The 22,239-nt window shown below is 41.3% G+C and overlaps 1 protein-coding gene across 1 annotated transcript in view; it reads left to right on the forward strand.

Moving 5' to 3' along the window:
* Positions 1-544: 544 nt before the first annotated feature.
* Positions 545-22,239, forward strand: part of TENM2 (teneurin transmembrane protein 2) — a 1,167,677-nt gene continuing 1,145,982 nt past the window's right edge. The window contains exon 1 of the mRNA XM_086412765.1: positions 545-3,532. The gene's annotated coding sequence lies outside the window, so the exon portion shown is untranslated. The remainder of the gene's footprint in view (positions 3,533-22,239) is intronic.

Consider the following 22,239-nt stretch of genomic DNA (forward strand, 5'->3'; position numbering starts at 1 on the left):
GGAATTCTAGGACCTTGTAGGTTTTTATCCCACCTGAAAATTAGTTAAAGCCTGTTGTAAAAATAATAACCGACATGTGTATAGTACATAACAACCTGCAAATCTCTTTTCTGACACTTTAACTCATTTGACCCTCTGTATCTTCCTATAAATTAGGTATAGTCAACATACTGATTTTCATAGCTAAGGAATTGAATCTTCCTCTTTTCATGAAATACCATCTGGCTCCAGTGCCCATGGAAAAAGTGCTTTCAACAACATCTTCTGGCCTTAAGTCTTTGCCTCCATTGATTTTTGAAACTTTCCAATATGAGGATCATTATTATAAACCATTTGTTTGATTTTCTTCCCATGGTAGCAGATTGAGTAAAATAATATTCTATCCTTTTCAGTTTCTCTACTCACCGTCTCCCTGGCCCTTGCTTTCTGCTGCTGCTGCTGCTAAGTCGCTTCAGTCGTGTCCGACTCTGTGCGACCCCAGAGACGGCAGCCCACCAGGCTTCCCCGTCCCTGGGATTCTCCAGGCAAGAACACTGGAGTGGGTCGCCATTTCCTTCTCCAATGCACTTCCTCACTCCAATGAAAGTGAAAAGTGAAAGTGAAGTCGCTCAGTTGTTCCCTCCCGACTCTTAGCGACCCCATGGACTGCAGCCCAGCAGGCTCCTCCGTCCATGGATTTTCCAGCAAGAGTACTGGAGTGGGGTGCCATTGCTTTCAGTGTTGCATAATGTAAGGAGAGAGGAACAACAATTGGGATTCCTTTTTTGCTTAACTATAACCATTTAACACCCAGTTTCAATCCTTTTCTTGAAACTAAGGATCTAATTGATTGAGGAATTTTAAACTTTTTATTTTATATTGGAGTATGACCAATTAACAATGTTTTGATAGTGTCAGGTAGACAGCAAAGGGAGTCCGACATACATATACATGTATCCATTCTCTTATTGGGGGATTTTATCATGCTGGTATGATATTGTATGTGACCAAAATGATTTTATTTATATCACTACAGTGACTCTTATCCTTAACTAAAACCCTGAAATGATATGCACATTGTTATATGTATTTGCATACCTGAACTTCTTTGGAGTGAGATTTTTATATATTTTGCCACTTTCTCAGAAGTTCTATGAGCCAGGAGTCACTGTCTTGGGATTCAAGCTCTTCCATGAGATTCCTATCTATTCAGTGTTGTCTAAACTTGATGATGACGAGCCCATAAAGCGGCTTAGGGAGACTATGCTATCATTTGGTTCCATTTACTGAAGATCATTTCTTGACTGTAGTTGCTTAGAAAAACAACATGTTTTCAGATTACCTGCAGACATCCATGCTGTTTTCATGCCCCTCAGAAACCTCCAGAGTGTCTCTGGGGGAACAGGACACAACAAAGCCTCTCTCCCTCCAGACTTGAGGGTTTTGTTATCCTAACACCTATGTTGTTACCTGCGCTTTCTACACATAAAACTGCTCCCCGCAGTTCCCACCAAGGCTGAGCTAACTGTTGTGACTGTCTGCAGGTCCCTTTGGTGGAGGCAGTAGTAATTTTTCAGCTGAACCTTGATGATGCCTGGCTTTTTTCTACTTTATTGTTTAGGGCATTTATAATTTGGGGCCAGATGATGAAACATTTAACCAAGTGGAATTCAGCAAATGTCCCAGAGTGTGGCTTTCATGATTACAAGTTCAATCAACCCCTTTGAAGATTTACTTCTTTTCCCCCTGAATTTCTCTTTGAAAGTCTATTTCAAGAGGAATCTTTACTTCATTTCACAATAGTCACTCAAGTATTTCAAGAGAGGGAAAATAAAACAATTAAAAGTGTTAGCTATGAACTCATGTAAGTTTCTTGCATTTGAAAAAAAAGGGTTTCTCACCTTTAACCTTTAGGCTTCTATTTCATTTTGGGGGTTGTAAAATATTGGAAAGAGGGTAAAGGAAAGGATTTCTTGTGGAATATAGATAAAAGAGCTACTCTCCTCCATTCCGTCTTCAGTGAGGTTTGCTGAGGCAAGGAAAGAATCAGGTGTTAGAACAAATGGAGCTGTGAAAATGGGTCTGTATTAAAGCATGCCTGGAGGAGTTTAGTGAGATTCCCTTTGGGAGACCAGATTTGGAAACAACCCTTGGGACCACATGGAGCTGGCTTCTCTGTCAGTCACTGCAAAAAGCGTGGGTCTTCACAGGCTGCTGAGCTGAATGTGGGGCACAGACATGTGTCCTGTGTGGGGAAACAACCTGGATTCAAAAGAAACCTGAAATCCAAATGGATGATCCCACCATTCTGTAACCTGAGACAAGGTTACAGAATCAAACAAGTTAGGACTGAAAAGTGCAGTGGTGTGGCTAGAAATCAGTTGTGAATAGAAGCCATAAAGAGAGGCCAACCCGCCTTTCAGAAAAGAGATTGTTTCTTTGAGCGTCAATCTCCTTCTTTTACATCAAATCATATTTGAAAAAATCCAGCAGAATTAACCATGCCTCTTCAAAAGGGAAAAGAAACTCTTCCTCTGTGTTGTAATGTGAATAACCCCTCTTCACCACCAAGCATGGCTTTAAACTTTGTTGTCATTCAGTTAGGTCTTCTTATTGTCTTAGATTTGCCAGGGAGGCTTAGCACAGAGATGCCCTAACAAATTTTTAAACAGTCATAAGAGAATCATTCTAACACCCTTGTTAGGGAACGGTTGGCCTGAAACTGCCCACCTTGGCCAGGTAGGTTGATAACCACTTGCAGGAGTTGTCTCACAACAGGAGGTTCTGATTAAAAAAAAAAAAAAGGTACTGCTACTGAAAACTAACTGGTCGAGGGGTGGATTCAGGATTCAGGAGGGGCCAAAAAGAAGGGGAGGAGACATACAAGGAGATGCCAGCCCATAATATGCCTTGTAAAACTAACTGAGAAAATTTGGGAGGGGCCAAAAGGAAGGAGGAGCCAATAGATCCTACCAACCTCCCAGAATCCTTCACACTGGACTCCATCTTGGCTGAGGTGCCCACACCACTGAGATGGATCCTGAATCAGCAAATACGGGTGCAAGCTAAATGACTGGCCAGAGACAATCCAGGAGCTAATGCCTTACCATAAAACATGAGCCGGCAGAGCAGTTCTCCTGGAGTTCCCTTATCGTATGTGTGGCACCCCTTCCCATGAAACTCTCTTGCTTTGTCAGCATGTGTGTCTCCTCGGACAGTTCATTTCTGAGTGAGTGTCAGACAGGAGCCCGCTGTCAGGCCATGGAAGGGGGCCCCCTTCCTGCAACTCTTTGGTACCTCGGTTCTGCTGGTTGTCAAAACACTACTCCAGCATGCATTTCAGATACTCCCAGCTGTTCTCAGTTAAGGGCTTTCTGATTTAACAAGGCACGTCTTAATTAGTAACCTGCCTCTCTAGTCCAGAAGCCAGTGGCCAAAGGGAGGTCAACGGTGGATCACGCTAGTCTCTGAAGGGCCTCCTCTTCTGGTGTTGATAACAGTATTGGCCAAAATGGCATTCCTTCACATGTCCAACGAGAGGCAGCCATGCCAGGTAAGTTTTAAGATCTTAGCTTGCTTTCATTTGAGACTTTCCTGTGCCTTGTATCTTGCTGTCATATGATAGATGTTAAGGGCCTGGCATTGTCTCCAGATTAACCAGAGTAGTGGTATGGAGACTTTTCCATTTGTTTACCCTAAACCTAAAGGTAAGAGACCAGACGAGATTGTTACCTGGGGTGTCTCTCCCCCATTGTGTTGTCTACTCGCTTCAGTCGTGTTGGACTCCTGCAACCCCATGGACTGTGGCCTGCCAGGCTCTTCTGTCCATGGGATTTTCCAGGCAAGAATATTGGCGTGGTGGGCTGCCATTTTTTTCTCTGGTGGATCTTCTCAACCCAGGTATTGAACCCGCATCTCCTTCATTGGCACGGGGATTCTTTACTACTGAGCCACCAGGGAAGCCAGCCCAATAAGCTGCCCCAAACTCCCACCAGTAGTAGCTGTTGGGACCCTTCTTCCCCCATCTTCCTCCTTAGCCTTCCTCCCCTTTCCCTCTCTCTCCACCTCTGCCCTTCAGCTGATGTAAGTTGAATTGAAAAGTTAGCAGCAGTGAATTTCTCATTCAATCTGTGCTCCCAGGAACCTGCTTGTTTGGAATTCGCATCCCCGCCCTCCGTCCCATTATAAAGGAGGTGGAGTGGGGAAGGATCGCTGCTGGCCTTAATTTTCCAAGAACAGGTGAAATACATTCTGTCGTGAATAAAACACCCCGAGCTGTAACTTTTGAGGCTCTTTCACATTTCCCCCCCCTGGCAGAGGCTGTTGTGTTTTGTTACAGCAGCACGAGGAGTTGTTATTAGAGTGTTATGGAAACCAGGTGTTAGAGCTGATTAGTCACTAATCTTCCATCTCTGGGAGCTTGGCTCCAATCTTCTGTTCATCAGAATCATTCTGTCGCGTTAATTTATTCATCCCGGCTCTAAGAACCTTGTCAAATCAACATGGTGGTCTCCGCTGGGTCCCTAATGCACTATAGCCCCGATCACAAACCTACTATATGACACATAATTCAGGATAATTGGCAGTCAGAGCTCAAACAGCCCTGTGATTAAATGGGTATGGAGATTGAAATCGCTTCTCACCTATTAGAAGGGAGTCTCGCTAGGCCAATGGCGTTCTTCAGTGGAGGCTACTGCTGGAAAGGGCTGTGTTACTTTCCCAGCTTTATGTGGTTGGTGATTGATGAGATAACACTTCTTTTTCCTCTTAATATTTTACCTCTCAAAACACAAAATGAGCCACTTAACTTTATATTTCCTTTTTTAGACTCCATCTCAAGTCTTCATTAGTAAATCTTAATGACTGCTAAAATTATAGGAAACCCTTCACTTAGAATAAAAGGGAAATATACCATTCCCCCCGCCCCGTTTTGTGTTGCTTTTGCCAACAGCTCACTTTTGACAACTGACTGTTTATAATGCCACGAAGGGAAGAGTTTGACAAGGTTTTTAATTTTTGACAAGTAATGTGACCAGTTCTATGTGGCTTAAAACAGTTGTTTCTGATGAAAATAATTTAGCACAGCTGGGAGGAATCATTGCATGGTAGTGAAAGCTGCATTTATATTCACTCTGAACCTTGTTTCTTCTGTCTGTGAGGTCTTTAAAATTATAGAAATAATATATGTTTGCAAATTTGGAAGATAGAGACAAATAAGGTGATAAAAATCTGTGCTAGCTCTCTATTCAGGGAGAAAGTATTTGGCATTTATTTTCTTTGGGTCCTTTTGCACATGAAGTAAATCCAAAGTGTGTGTGGATTAGATTAATTAGATTCATGATGTTTCTGTTCTGCCGAGGTTCCTATATTTGCCTTTTAATTTCAACACTTGTTTGTGGTACTCTATTTATTTTCATATATGAAGTAATCACATATGTAAAAAGTCTTGTATGAATCAATCCCCCACCACCACAGAAAATGACCACAGAAAATTACTTGCTACAACTTGAGATGGAAGTGGTAATACAGTCAAGCCATCTGTAAGTAAACAAACAAACTGGTCTTTTATCAGAAAACTACTTTATAAATTATTGTAGTTTATAGAATCACTCATGATCAGAAGGAGACTTAAAATTTCTAATTTGTTTTTAATACAAAGTAAGGAAGGAAAGCATCTCCAAGTTGTAAAATGTGTAAATTTAGTTTCTGAAAGCTGCAGGTAACAATTAGGGCTCCAGTTGATTATTTTAGAGTTTATAGAATTTTTTTCAAATACATGTTCTAATTTTCACACTGCTAAACCACAGCAACCTTAGATAGTATGGTTATTAATATATTCATGGTGTGTGTGTGTGTTAGTCACTCAGTCATGTCTGACTCTCTGTGACCCCACGGACTGTAGTCCGCCAGGCTTCTCTGTCCATGGAATTCTCCAGGCAAGAATATTCGAGTGAATTGCCATTCCCTTCTCCAGAGGAACTTTCCAACCCAGGGATTGAACCCTGGTCTTCAGCCTCACAGGCAGATTCTTTCCAATTTGAGCTACAGGGAATATTCATGGTATTCTAACATAAATATATATAACAAAATTTAAATGCCCAGTGTCCCCTTTTTTTGCCTACTGTTAAAAATAATAGCTTACTAGGTACCTTGTAATACAACTTTTCATTTGTGATTTAGATTATTTGCTTATCATAAATTCTCCAGATTAGAATCTGGTAAAACATACTGTTCCTACAAAAGTCTAATATAAAAGGAAAATTATTGTAAATGAACTCAAAATACTTCCAGTATGACAGCCTTCACTCAAACTTTATCCAGATTCTTAGAGGCAAGCTGGCTTTGAAATGTCTTCCATTTGCATAATTATAGCAATTTTACATTTGTATGGCTTTGTGTTATTCTTTTTGGTTAATTGAACTACAGTATCTCGGTTCATACCTCAGATCTTGGAGTTGAAAAGTTATAGATTGCAGGGTAACTTTGTATGCCTTTAGCCCTCAAACAGCAAGGCTGTAAGTGTGAAATGAGGATAATGCTGACTTCCTCAATCTGATGGATGTATTCTATGGATGTCTCCATGGGGTTGTGACAAGTCAGACATGACTGATCAACTGAGCACAGCACAGCAATCACTGATCCAATATGGAATCTATATTTGTTTGGTTCTCATGATGTGATGTAAGCCATGTGCCCAGTGAAATCTCTAAGGATTTATCCTGGTAATTTATTTTTCCTCTTAATACTTTACCTGAGGTTTCTAAGGACTATGGTATTTGGAGAAGAAGCCAGTAGACTAATACATTTTCTAGGTCAAAACCTATAAATATTTTTAAGGTCCACTGGCTTTCTCTTTTCTCCACATGGAGCATCAGTGTTTCAGAGGGCCCACTTCTCTAAAGCATACCAACCTGGATATGCTCATTGTTCAAAAAGAGATAATTAAGCCCGTGGGCAACACTGTCTCCTTTGTGTTATTATTAGAATTGTGAATATTTTTGCATAAATTTATTAACTACAAGTGAAATATCAGTTTTCCTTCCATTTTTAAAAATCATATATGGATATACTTAGGTTATTCTTGTTATCCCTTATTGCGTAGCTGGTAAATATGTTCCTTTCTTTGTGTTTTGGGTATATTAGCACAACAATAAATGTTGCTAGGAACATATTGGATTGGCTACAAAGTTTTTTCAAGGGTTTCCATAACATCATGTGGAATATATAAATAATTATGTATATATATTTGATTTCTGTGAATAAGATTGATTGAAGACTATTTCTGGTAATCCCTGAAATGTTGTATCTAGTATTCCATTTTTTCATGTAGACAACTATGTTCTTCCACTTACTTGGATGAGTTTAGATTTCTAAGTCCCCACTCCCTTCTCTATATATCCTGTGTAACACCCTCTCTTTTAGTGTGGGTAGGATCTGATAAATATGATGGTGGTTATCCCCATGTCTATAGGTTATCTTCTATGGCATAGATGAGGGATTTTTTCATATGTAATTAAAGTCCCTAATATGTTGACTAATTTTAAGTATCCGTTCAGTTCAGGCACTCAGTTATATCTGACTGTTTGCAACCCCATGGACTGCAGCACACCAGGCTTCCCTGTCTGCCAGGAGCCAGAGTGAGGAACTCCGCCCGTGGCAAAGGTCATGAGGAAGGAGGCTCAGCATACGCAAAGGCGGTATCGAGCCTCAGGAGTCCCCCTGGAAATTCTCGAGCACCTACCCCCAAACCAGAGTCTGCCTACTTTACTGCTTTGTGCTCTCACCTACACCTCTGACTTTACGGGGGGCTGTCCCCCACCGCCTCTCTCTGAAAAAGAGTTAACTTACAGCTCCAGTTAATACAGTTTCTGGGTGTGACAAGAGTGTTTCAACCTACAAACTCCTTTGGAAGTCCTCTAGCCTGCCTGAACAGGTTCTTCCGGCCACATGTGATTGTTCACAGCCTCCCAACCGTGAGAGGCATGAGATGTTCTAAACTGTCTAAATACAGATTCCTTTGAGCAGTTAAAAGATTGATTAGAAATTGTATTGGTGAAGGGTTTTTCACTTGTTGGGCCAATGTTTGCTGCTAAGTTTCCATATCCCTTACCTACTGTGTTCCTGGGAGAGTATTGATTAATAGGAATGTAAGTAGTAGCTTTAATGTTTGTAACCTTGGACCCTTGAGTTAATTATTTTCTTGTTATAGCCCACCACACCTTTGCCCTATAGGAATGCAACTTTATCTAATGGTGCATTAGATAAAGTCAGGGTGGTGCCTGACTTTAGAATAATCACTTTTAGAGAAAAATAATTTTTCTGAAGAAAGGGTCATAAAATATTAACAGGCCCCCTGGCCAGAAGATGATGTAAATCACATAAACTTTTGCATATGATAAGTTTGAAAGCCTGGCTTCGATAAGGATCAAGGACTGCTGACCTTCCCCCATTATCCTCTATACACAACTTAAGGTATAAAAACTACTTTGGAAAATAAAGTGCGGGCCTTGCTCACTGAAGCTTGGTCTCCCCATGTCGTTCTTTCTCTCACCTTCTGGCTGAATTCCCATCTGGAGTGTGGAGGCTCGTCAAGCCTACTAATTATACCTGGGCTTGTAAGATCTGACCCGGGAGGCCTTAGTGTCTCCCCTTCTTCGGGAGAACAGAAGGACGCCTGCGGCCTACGTAGGTGACGCAAATTCCTTGTCTTGGAATTTTATTAGCTTTCCACGTAAACCAAGTTATTCAGCCTCTTTTCTTCACTGAATTTCTTTGCTGAACTATCCTTATTTAACCACTCTTTATATCTTTAATTCTATCGTATCCTGATCACCGAAGCCGTCTCCCCTTTGAATTACCTGGATCCACCGGGCTGGACCCCGGCACCTGTCCATTACCAACTCCTGGAGTTTACTCAAACTCATGTCCGCTGACTCAGTGATGCCATTCAACCATCTCTTCCTCTGTCGTTCCCTTCTCCTCTTGCCCTCAATCTTTCCCAGCATCAGGGTATTTCCCAGTGAGTCAGTTCTTTGCATCAGGCAGCCAATGTATTGGAATTTTAGCTTCAGCATCAGTCTTTCCAATGAATATTCAGGAATGATTTCCTTTAGGATTGACTGGTTGGATCTTCTTGAAGTACAGAAGATTCTCAAGTGTTTTCTCCAACACCACAGTTCAAAACCATCAATTCTTTGGTGCTCGGCTTTCTTTATAGTCCAACTCTCACATCAATACATGACTACTGGAAAAACTATAGCTTTGACCAGATACACCTTTGTTGGCAAAATAATGTCTCTGCTTTTTAATATTCTATCTATGTTGGTCATAGAATTTCTAACTTAATCAGGTGAAACTTTAAAAAGAAGGCTTAGATATTAGAGATATTGTCCTTCTCATGGATAGAACAAAGTGTCATGGAGAAAGCCAGGTGGCAGGAAACTTCAGGTGACATCTAGGAGCTGAGGGCTTCAGTTCCACAGCCATAAGGAACTGAATTCTTCCAGGAATCAATACATCTGGAAAGGACCCCAAGCCTCAGATGAGATTTCAGGTCCAAACAAGCCCTATCCCACCACCACCACCACCCCCCGCCTGCTTGACTATAATCTTATGAGACCCTGAGTAGAGGACCCAGCTAAGCGATGCCCAGACTCTTGACCCAAACAAACTGTGAAGTAAGAAATGTTTTAAGATATTAAGTTTGTGGTTATGAGTTACACAGTCAAAGAAAACTAGTACAGTTGTCATCTCAGTTCTCCTTCAAGCAATCACATGATAAAAAATTAAATTCAAAACTTGGAACTAAATCATAATAGTTCCCTGCTAAATTTAATGTGTATCCCTAGAAACAAAAGGGTCAAAGACCAAGAAGATAGAAGTTCAGTGAAAGGAACTTTTTTATTCAAAGAGAATTCTTGTGTCGTATGTTTTTTAAAATAGCAGCTAATGTTTTAGGATAAGGTTTTGGTAAACCTCATGGGTGCCTTTTTATTAATTTTATTATTATTACTTTAAGCTGCACTGGATCTTCATTGGTTTTTTGCATGTGCTTTCTCTATTTGCAGCAAGTGGGGGGCTACTCTTCATTGCTGTGTGCCGGCTTCTCAATGCGGTGGCTTCTCTTGTTGCAGATCGCTGGCTCTAGAGCACACCAGGCTTCAGTAGTTGCAGCACAAGGGCTCAGTAGTTGTGGTTCAGGGGCTCTAGAGTGCAGGCTCAGTAGCTGTGGCACACGGGCTTAGTTGCTCCAGGAATCGTTGTGGACAGGGATCAAACCCATGTCCCCTGCATTGGTAGGCAGATTCTTACTCACTTTGCCAAGAAGTGATGTGAAGTGAAGTCGCTCAGTCATGTCCGACTCTTTGCAACCCCATGGACTGTAGCCTACCAGGCTTCTCAGACCATGGGATTTTCCAGGCAAGAGTACTGGAATGGGTTGCCATTTCCTTCTCCAGGGGATCTTCCCGACCCAGGGATCAAACCCGGGTCTCCCGCATTGTAGGCAGACGCTTTACCCTCTAAGCCACCAGGGAAGCCAATCCCATGGACAAAGCATGATGAGCTACAGTCCACAGGGTCACAAAAAGCGAGACATGACTGAGTGACTGATGGTGCATGCACAGGTGGCTTCACAGGTTTGAAAGGAAACATTTCATTTTCAAGAAAAGTTCTTCAGTAGCTCTCATTGTTAAAATTGGATTTTATGGTTTTATGTCGATCATTCAGGGGTCTACCCTAGGTGTAACCCCACTGGTATTCACTGCTTCTTCCTCCTCCCTCTCATCTTCATGGGGGCAGCACTTATCAACCATGGTGGCTTTTCTGCTGGGTCCAGATTGCAGCACCAGAGCCCATTCTACTCAGTGATCCGTAGAGCTACTACCCACAGGTTGGTGTTAGTAAAAGACAGGAAAACTATTTTGTTGTTGAATTGCCTGTCTCTTGACCGTGATGAGTGAGAACCTTGAGATCTCAATAGGAGAAGGGAATTCTGCACGTGCCTACAGCTAAACAGGGGCAGAAGTAGAAACTGATTTTCCAGACCTGTAGCCCAGCATACTGGTGGCTCAAATGATAAAGAATCTGCCTGAAGTGCAGGGGGCCTAGGTTCAATCCCTGGGTCAGGAAAATCCACTGGAGAAGGGAATGGCTACCCACTCCAGTATTCCTGCTTGGAGATTTCTGTGAACGGAGGAGCCTGGCGAGCTATAGTCCATGGGGTTGTAAAGAGTCAGACATGACTGAGAGACTAACACTTTCATACCTTTATTAGAAAAAACCATATATAAAGTATGGTATGTATCATAGAAGTGAAATAGGATAGTGAAGAAGGAAACCAATTCCCTTTTGTTGGTTTTGAGCCTTCCCACCATGGCTGGAAAATCTCAAGGTATTAACCCTTAACTGAGATGCAATAGGGAATGATGATTTCTGACTCTCTTGTTTGTACAAATATAGAGCTTTGTTCATGAAAGTAGTGGATGGTGATGTTCCTTGTACCTGTCTGACATTCTGGATTGTTGAAGAAAGAAAGGTGGACAGTGTTGTAGGACATAAATACCCGCAGTGGCTGTGAGGGGGAAGGCAGCAAAGGCACCTACAGGATCTATGGGATCTAGTCCTCTCTTTGTGCGAGTTTGATATCAGTGATGGAAAACACCTGCATTTGAATCTGCATTGCTGCCACAACGTAGAAACACCGACTGAGCACTTTTCTCTCAAAGGAGAAAATCATGCTGGTGAGGGGAGGAGTGTAGAAAATATCTAATATATCTTGTTCACAAAAAGTGTCATTTTAGTGTCAGTTCCTATTTCTTTTAAAGCCATTAAAACCCTTACATTGAAGTTGGAGTCAGGAAAGACAGACATCATGATACAATTTGTTCCTGACACCTTGGGGTACATTTGTAGCATTGCACCCCTGGGAAATCACTGTAGGTGTGCAGTTCCTGCGACTGTTAAATGGAAGTGTGAATCTGATTCCCCACGTACACCCAGCAAACTTACGCAGAAGATACCTTTGTTTTCTTAAGCATTTCACCTTATTGTAAGTAAAGCCTGTGAATTCTTTCCTTGGTACATAGCCTGGGGAGTATCTCTACCACACAGCTAATATCAGATGGAAGGTGTGTGGTGGGGGAGACAAGACCCAAAAACTTTCTTCTCAAACATGGATAGGACTTCTCTATTTCTACATAAAAATTACTCTAACCCTGGGCAGAGTCACAGACCCAGGAGAGGTATAGCTATTTGCAGATGTGGGCCTAACTTTTAAAGTTCAGACTGTCATTTTGAGCCTATTTGGGATGTTATAGATGACAATATCTGTAAAAATAACTTTTGACCTTGCCAGTCAAGATCAGCAGTGACAATAAAGATGATGGTGAAAATTGCCATTTACTGAATGTTTACATTATTAAAATACCTTTCAAGGACCCTCACAGAGTATGTTTATTTAGAGCTTATTTGACAGAAATTGTGTAGTGTACTTTACAGGCATCCTTCTTTGTCCTAGCAATGAATGTTTCTGATTTTTTTCTTTTTGGATGAGGAAACAAAATCACAAAGGTGAGACATGTCGCCCAAGATGACTAGCATATCCAGAAGCCAGCTACAGGTCTGTCTCATTTCAAGCCCAAGTTCTTTGCATGACATCTCTAGGTAAGAACAAGTCACTGCTAAAGAGGCCTCATTCCTTCTGGGCCAAGTCAAAGGTTATTGACCAGAGATAACTTCCCTGGGTGATAAGGCCATCAGCTTCCCAGGTGGCGCTAGTGGTAAAAAACCTGCCTGCCAGTGCGGGAGACATAAGAGACCAGGCTTCAGTCCCTGAGTTGGGTAGATCTCCTGGAGAAGTACATAGCAACCCACTTCGTATTCTTGCCTTCTCCCACTCCAGTATTCTGTCCTTCCGTGGAGAGAGAAGCCTGGCGGGCTGTAGTCCTTAGGGTCACAAAGAGTCGAACATGACAGCACACACTCTCTAGTCATGAGGCCATAGCAGCTTCTTCCTACCCCAACCCCACACCTCTGCTATAGTTGGACAAAAGATACTGAACTCATGGGAGAAGCCACTTCCCTGGAGACTTCTCAAACCGATATGTACCAGTGTTTATTCTAAAACATATCAGACTGATTTGACTCACAACCACTGAATTCATCATAAATAATAGAAGATGACACGTGAAGCAAACACCCCTTTCTTCCCAAAGTCTCTGAATTTCGTCTACTTTGACATGACCCACTTTAGGTAAGATTTCCACTAATGAACACTTAAGCTAGTTTCTGATTTCTAAATGTACATTAAAGCTCATCTAATGCAAAATTAACCTATCTTTATTACTGGAACTGTAGACTATTAAGATAGCATGCAGAGTTACTAAATTATAAATTTGGAAGAGATTTCCGTGTGAGGCACCTGTGACTTGAAGAAAGCTGTTCACCTTCTTCTGAAATTGAGTTTTGAGTCCAGGATTCATGAAACTGGAAAGGAATAGAGAAGGTGGGACAGGGAGCACCCCTTTGAAGGTCACATACTTCAATTTTGGTCCCAGGACAAACCCAATTTAGCAGGGATCATTATTCCTGGGAGGTACTGACATTTACAACACAGGTATAAAAATAGTATTGCACCATAAATGTTAGCTGTGGTAAGCACCTCCTTTGCAATTTCTTATTCATCCTCAGGAAACGCCCGAAGATGAGTATTATTTTCATCTCCATTGTTTGGCTGGGGACACTGGGTTTAAAAATCTTTATTTGTAAACAGTATGTCATAGACCAAGGAGTGAGGTCTGTTAGTTGCTAAATATCATGCTCTTATCTACGAGGCTATACTCCCACCCCTTATCTTCTAAAAGAGTTTAACCCCTATAGAGAATACTGGCAGCCTATGTGGGCTTATGATATATGTATGCTGATCCAAGAAATTATAAAAATGGAATAAACACCAAGAGCAGCCAATGGCATGGATGGAAAAAGTCAGTAAAGACAATCTCAGCAGAAAAAGTCCCCCTGCTATAGAAGAGCTTCATCAGTTCAGTTCCTACATTTGATGTATTAGCTGTGTCCTTGTGTTCTAATTTACATTTTAACAGGAGTTTTTAGTGTCTTATCTGGGAGTGGTGACGTATTAAGGCATTATTAGCTGTTCATAGCCAAAGTTAATGTGTCCAGTTTGTTCTCAGTTACCTACAAGCGATTTGAGGGAACTGGTCTTTCAGACAGAAAAGGTGGGAGCTTTTATTGAGCATATATTATGAGACAGGAATAAAGTAGATCAGGGATCTGCAAATTATTTCTTTAAGTAAGGACTTTGTGGGCAAAACTGTCTCTATTGCAACTACTCAACTCAGCATTTGGGGCATGAAGGTGGTTACAGATGATAGGAAAAGGAATGATGTGTTCTGATAAAACTTTAGTTAGAAAATTCAAGCTGCAGACCTGTTTCTGGGCTTCCTAGATGGCTCTGCAGGCTTTGCCTGCAGTTTTGGATCTCACAAGATGAGGGTTTGATCCCTGTGTTGGGAAGATCCCCTGAAGGAGGGCATCGCAACCCACTCCAGTATTCTTGCCTGGAGAATCCCATGGACAGAGGAGCCTGGAGGGCTACAGTCCATGGGGCTGCAAAGAGTTGGACACTGAAGTAACTTAGCACAGCACACACACTATCATCTATACCTTCCCGTACTCCTCATTCCTTCCACACAATTATTATTCATTTACAGTTTTTAATGTAACATATATATATGTGTGAAAATTTTAACTGTGAAATTCTAACGAATGTATTTAACTGTGTAACTCTTATACCTTTCATGTCTATGACATATTTTGCCATGTTTCTCAAGAAACATTGATTGATTGTATCAATCAGTCTTATTGATTCTGGGTCCTGAATGCCAAGGTTGGTAGTAAGTGTTGGGATATCTCCCATGGAGTCACCAAAGAATGGGAGCACTTGCTTCTTTTTCTCTTGTTCTACTAGAGATGGACATTACTGTGACCATTTTTACTAGTGATCTTTTGAAAAGCCAAGGTATATAAAAGCATAGAGATGATATAACCTGACGGAAAGACACAGTTAATAAGTGGCAAAACCAGGCCACAAACCCATATCCATCTCATTCCAAAGCTTGGGTTTCTTCTGCAGTGTGGTTTGCTAGAGACCAATCCATCACTTGTTTCTGGAACAGAAGCTAGCACATAGTATATGCTCAGTCAACATTTGTTAAAAGAATGGGAAAGAGGGTCAATCTTTGGAGGATACAGAAATTGGATGGCAAGGGTCAGTGACCTTAATAGTTTGCCAGATGCTAGCAGAACTCAGTATATTGATGCTTTGTGAGCAAAACCAGCTGCTCATTGTAAACTATACTTTCCCTGCAACCCTAGGCTGTACAGAACATGAACCGGGGAAATGGATAGACTGTGTCCTGGGATTTATCTGGCAAGTAATTCAGTACTGTGTGCTCTATAAGAACAGATGAATATCTTTCCATATCATAAGTCAGGCAACCTCAACCCAATGATCTGGATGCCTTTCAAATAGTGACATCAGTTTGGATATACTCCATGTCCTCTTTCTGTATTCTCTGCTATAAAATGGACTTTTGTTAAGCATTTGCTTCTTCCTGGAGTATGATATATCTATACTTAAACTTATATCTACATCTGTATATGTCTGTACCTCTGTATGTGTATGAATGTGAGAGAGAGACTGACTTTGAGATAAAAAAGGAAAATGAGAGAAAGAGGAGCAAGGAGGGAGAAAGAAAAGAGAACAAGTAAAGAAGTAGGAAAAACAGAGACTTGTAGGAGTCTGAGAAGGGAGTTGTTCATATTGGCATATTCTGCAATGATTGAAATTATTGTCGTGGAGATGATCTAGACTGGAGACCACAAAGTCTACTTCCCAGAAGCCAAGCACGTAACATCACAGGTGACGTGAGCTGATTGAGGACATGGGGAACCCGGAGCACACGCATTTTCTAAAAAGGACCATCCCTCTGCAACTCTGTTAATTACACCACAAGCCATAGAGGTTCAGTGTTGTGTATGCACCTAATTTTCTAATGAAAACCCAGCTATCCAGATGTTCAGATGAAATAGCCTACTTTCTGAAAGTTGTCCAATATATTTTCAACAATTGCATACATTTTTCACACGGTTTACAGAGCCCACCTCTCGCTGGTCGAGGGTAATGCTCTGAAAAGAGGGTTAGCCTGTGAGCAGCCAGCTGACGACCCCTGATGATCTGGGTGTGACCCACCTCTTCTTCCAAGTCCTCCACTTGACACCAGAGCTATGATGGCAATCCAGCTTGAAGAAAGTCCCACAGTGAAGTGGCAGAGTTAAAAACTCACATTTAGAGGACTTCTCTTTTTTACATTTTCTTTAAAAACAAACACAAAAGCAAGTTTTGGGTAATCAAATTTTGCTGAAAGGGTCCAGGGAGGAGATCCAAAACAACATCTTATTCTGCGTCCCTCACTTTGCGAGAAAAATCACCCCCCACATTTCAAAGAGGGGGGACAGGGCGTCACTACCTGTCCCATCCCAGCTGTGCCATTGATCATCCGCCACCAGCCTTGTAGCACACACAGTTGAATTGCTTTTCCCTGAGGGAAGCAATGCCTCCAGGTGTGCTAATAATAAAATTAATAGCTTAGAGAAACTGCTTGCTACAGCAACAGCGGCGGGAGAAAGGCAGGATCGATTTCAGTGTTTAACTGTCCTAATTCCATAGTGTATACCCCACCTCAGCCCCTAGTGAGCTGCGCTGGGTCTCACGGTTAATCAATAGATGCCTGATTTAAAACAAAGAACCGGTTTCAAGATGAGAAGTCTTTGTGAATAAAAAGATGTATGGTGAAACTGTCAGCATTCTTCCATTCCCATCTTAACCCTGCAGCTCCAAGGGCAGTCACTAGCGGATATGAAAGGAAAAAAATCATGTGCATTGTCTCCCCTTCTGCCTATAAACAAAAGAAGGAAACCAACTAGGCTGTGCTGCTGCTGATGGCATCACATAAATAAGAATTTATTGAGTTGCTCTGTGTTTAAAGGACTGTGAACATAAAGACGTGTGAATACTATCAGCTGCACCGAGAGTAATATGTTTCTGCTCTAATCGGCCTGCTATCTGGTGGTTCAATTTATACCTTCTTTCATAGCTGGCGTTCTCATCTTTTCCCCGGAGGGAAGGATCAATTTTGCGATCAACTCCTTGGCTGCTGCTGGAGTTTCCCTGTCCGTTCAATCTCCAGGCCGAGCACTCTCAAAGCTCTTAATCCCTATTTCTCCATCTCCTCTCAAGCACCAAATCTGCCTCCCATCTACATGACAGTGACCTCAGGGCTACCCTCTTCCACTTCCAGACATGGTGAAGAGCAGGGAGCCTGGCGTGCTGCAGTCCACGGGATCACAGAGTCAGGCACGACTTAGCAACCAAACAGCAAGGGAGTCCCCTCTTTCTCTGTGTAACCTTTCTCAGCATCTGCTGTTATTTCTGCTGTCCTGTCTGCCTCTTCCAAGCCATGTACTCTCCCTCACTTCACATTTTCTCCTTTTTGTGAAATAAGCTGTTTGAGGACAGCAAGGAAAGCCTTAGGTCCTTTTGATGTATGTTTCTCAACTGGCCTCAAATAAGTCCTTGTGTTATAACATGAGCTCCTAGAAAGAAAAGATTGCATTATTTTCTTGCCAATTTATTGTTTTAAATGCTGATGTTTTTTGTGGGTTTTGTTTCTGTTTTATTTTTGTTTTAGGGAGCCCTAAAAATAGCCCCATCCCCATTTTGTTCACAGTGTGTAATTGTACTCGGACTGAAGTGTAAACCTTTCTGTACCACCAAGTAAGGAGGAGGATAGACTGACTGGTCGAGTAAGGGCTGGTCCTCTGGAGTACTTCTTTGCAAGGCTGGTTTACATCAAGCCCCATTTCTCTCACCACCCACTGCCTCCTATGATGATGAGCCAACCAAAGAAAAAGATTGAATCTTTTCTCTAATTCAAAGAAAATAAAGCAGAAATGCCTTCCCACACCCCTCCATCCCCCACCTTTTTTCCCCTTTTGTGTGAATTCTCCAAAGGCAAAGCATTTAATTTGAAACTAAAAACTGCAATTAAATTTGATTGTTTTTTTTTTCATATTTATTTTTTTTACGGTGATGGTGGGAGTTGAGTCTCAGTATGGTTTCTTTTCAACTCATTTTCCCAGCATGAGAGACCGTTCCATATTAGTGCAGTCTGAGTGGAGCCTTTCGCCTTTCAGTTACCCTTATGTTTGTCACTATCTTATTACATTAAGTTCTCGTTTTTTTGTTGTCTATCTAACTCCCTCCCTTCTCCTCTCTCTTTCTCTCTGTCCTTCTTTGGGCAGAAGAGGTCCAAGGATGATGTCAGAGATGCTTTTCTGGAATTTTCTCTCTGAGAAAACTGTTTTCTAAATTCATATAAGAAGTAGGAGTGGGGAAGTGTTATGTAGAACTGTGATCTAAGAATAACACTTCCACCAATATATAGGATCTTATGGACATCTAAAGCTCCCTTTTTTGTATTTTTGTGTTTAATTAGAAGTCTTATTTTCAATGATGCCAAGCTATGGGAGGCCTTGCATGAGAATGAGTAAATGAGACCATGCAAGTAAAGCAGCCACTTCTCTCTGTAGTCTACGTTTTAGAGATTTACCACATTGAGAAAGGGTATACATTTTCCCTTTAGAATCCAAAGATTTATAAAATTAAAGAATATTGCATTTGTTAGATTATAAAACTGACTGACAAACAAAACCAATTGCATTTACACGGTCTAAGAACTCAGAAAATGGAGGAAGGGACTGAGTTCCAAGATGTATGCACATTCTATCCCAAAGGAGTCCTGAAACAAACAGGATATTCCAGGGAAAGAGGCAGGAATGGGAAAGAAGAATCCAGAACATTGTACCCAGGGTGCCATTAGCTTGCCTGCCAACTTCATTCCTTCCTTGCCAGTGGTTTTCAGTTTCTTCCAAACTTTCTTTTCCTCTCTTATGGTAGAAGACTTAGTGATACAGGATTTTCCTGAAAAAAAAAAAATGACTCATTTTCTAGCCAGATTTATTAGAAAGTAACTATGGCTTAAAGTTAGAGATATCTGTATGTAGCAGATCAAGTTCACGGGACCTGAATTTTGTTCCCAATAGCATCATATTCAAATAAAGGTAAAACTGTTATTATATGCCAAGCATTTGATTGGAATTATATTGCCTTTTAAAGATGTAATGCTAGGTGAATGAAAAAGAAAAAGGAAAAGACCAACTTTAATGACCTTCATTTTACATCCTGAAAATGAATGATAATAACCAGAAAATAGAGAAGTTCCAGTGAGTTAGGGTTCATAAATATTAAATGTAATGGAGGAAAATCACAGATTTTTAAGAAATTAACTTGAACAAATGGTGATTTTAGTTACGATGTTGTCATTTTGAGGAATGGTCATTAGCACTGTGGATTGTAATGGGCATGAGCTTACAGTATAGAAAGAATGCCTTCTGATTAACTCGGAATTTTTTCCTGATGCTTCAGCCAGTTTACAACTGTACTGTATATCTCTTCATTTTGCGCTTGTGATTGGCTCCAAGGGCTCTTTGTTTAGAGATGCGTGTGCTCTATTTTCATGATTAAGCTTTTTATGATTAGTCTCCATTTTCTGTTTTGTCTTAACTTTTACTCGGAATAATATGCAATGCCTTGGAAAACTGATTGGCTGGCGGATGTAATTGAGTTCAGATGCGGTTTCCTTTCTCTCCCCACTGTTTCTGGTCCCTTCTCTGTTCTGAGTTGTTTCTGACTGCCTGGAGAACAGCTTTCAGAGCTGCTGTTTAGCATTTTCTCACAGTACTGGTTTCTTGCACAACCTGACTGTAATTGACTTCAAGACAGTTGTTGGGAGCACAGAGAGGGCCCCCACAGTCTCATACTGAACCCATTTCCTTTAACACACACTTATATATGCCCAACAGTCACTCTTGAGGGCAGCAGTTAAAGATGTAGGGTTTATTGACATTTTATGGAAAGAAATATCACATAACAAAACTCCCTGAACAATTTGGTAATGATTTGTTGGGTTCCCCAAGTTTCCTCTCTTTGAAGCTGTCTTGGCCACATAAACTTTTAAACCCCTCCAGCATCACCAGCATCTCCTAGCCTCTTCCCTACTTTCCTCCTCAGATCTGCCCTTCCTTGCCTCTTCTTTTGTGAGTCTACTTTGCTCTGGACGTGCCCAGTTTTCATTCCTACCTCCTCATTTTGCTCAGCAAAGAACCTACCTTCTCCAGGAGAGCACTCACTATTCTCTGCTGGGGAAGTGAAGGGATTTTAAATAACTAACCATGAACCATGGTTAATTATGTTTCTTAACACATTAAAATGAAACTTGCACTGATGTTTAAGTATACTAGGGGAGAAAGCAATGCTTATTCTTCATTTGCTGGTTTGAATAATCATGTCCACAGTGAAATTCATTCACCTGCTCTTCTTTTAAAGAAGAAGAATTCTCCATCTTGACATGCATATTCTAAGCAATGACTCCACCATCCTCCCAGGCAAACAGGCCTAGCTCAAGGGAGTATGAAACCCTATCACTCTTGCTTTGGGTCAGGATATCCCTGAGGTGTAGGGGCTTCCCCGGTGGCTCGATGATAAAAATCCCACCTGCCAGTGCAGGAGTCATGGGTTCGATCCCTGGGTTGGGAAGATCTCCTGGAAAAGGAAGTGGCAACTCACTCCAGTTTTCTTGCCTGGAGAACACCACGGATAGAGTGGCCTGGTGGGCTACAATCCATGGGGTCACAAAAGGGACTTAGTGACTAAACGACAACATCCCTTAGGTGTAACTTGTACTCTGGAGGTGCCTGGGAAGGTGAGGATGAAGCTAATCCCTGTGGCCTTTGCCTTACTTCACTCACTCCCTTTTTTTTTCTCCATTATGCCCTGACAGGTCTCCAATGGGAGAGCATCCTTGATAAATCTTGCACATGAATCTTCTTCTCAGGCTTTACTTCCCAGGAACTTAAGCCCAGACAAATCCTATGAGGCATTATTATCCATATTTTATGGATGATAAACCTAGGGGATGGTGATGAGGCTTAATTTGCCAAATGTCACACACATCCTATGGGAGGAGCTAGCAGCAGACTCTGGGCCAATCCAAATGAAAACGTGTCCTTTTCACCATACACTGTCCCCTCCCTGTGCTGCTTGAATCATCTTCCAAAGTGCAGTCTTGACATCGCATGACTGCTGGGAATCTGGCTCTTCTGTTCCCTACATTCCTTGTCTCGGCTACCACTCCCTCACAGTCTGTACCTAACAGAACGTCCCGGCTTTGATCCCCACTTTATCACTTCTGATCCCTTTCTGCCCAGGTTTTCGGGACTGCTCAGTGCTCATCACATATGCTTTCAGGTTGATTGCAATCTGTGCCTCTTTTTGTCATACCAGTTTCTCCCTGCAATACTTTTCCTTCTCCCTATGCTTCAAGAACTGACTCCACACTCCCCTTGGTGGCAGAGCTTAACTATCACCACTTTCATGAAGTGTTAGGATCTCCCAAACTGAAGCAACACTTTTCTCCCTTGAACTAGTATAGGAATTCATAAATTTATTTCATTTCATCTGGATCAGGAAGAAGGCAAAGTTCTCTGCATTTGAAGAAAGTAGTTTAAAAGTTCTCTTTAAAAATGATTAAAAAAAAGTAAAAACAGAGATCATTGATTAATTTTCTTTCTTAATTTTCCCTTTTTATACTTTCTTGTATTTTCTAAAATAAATAAAAGTGTTGCTTCTGTAGGTCAAACTCTCTTATATAAAGAAGGGAAAAGAGAGAGAGAAAGGTAAAGGGAAAAAATGATAATGAGAAAGAAGAGAAAAAATGGGGAGAAAGATGGTGGGGGAGAGAAAAAGTTTAGTTGAGCCATAAAAAAATGTGAGGATTTATTTATAAAATCCAGAAAAAGAGAATCTGTCATTCTTAAATAATCATGGGAAGAGGTTCATGTCTACAGTGAGGAGTGAGTGGATAATGTAAAGTTTTTACATCCCAGTGTTTTTTTTTCTTTTTGCTGTAGATGTTACATTCTCTGTATTTGCTGTTCTTCAAGATTAGTATAAGGACTTAGAAAACAAGTGGTGATTGACTGGAACTAAAAGAAGTAAGAAGTAATGGCCTGAAACGTGTGTGTGTGTGTGGGTGAGGGGGGAGGGTAAGTTAGATAATAGAA

This window comes from Bos grunniens, chromosome 7 (genome assembly GCF_055505025.1).
Source record: "Bos grunniens cultivar Pamir isolate PY7600 chromosome 7, Bosgru_T2T1.0, whole genome shotgun sequence".
NCBI classification, from domain to species: domain Eukaryota; kingdom Metazoa; phylum Chordata; class Mammalia; order Artiodactyla; family Bovidae; genus Bos; species Bos grunniens.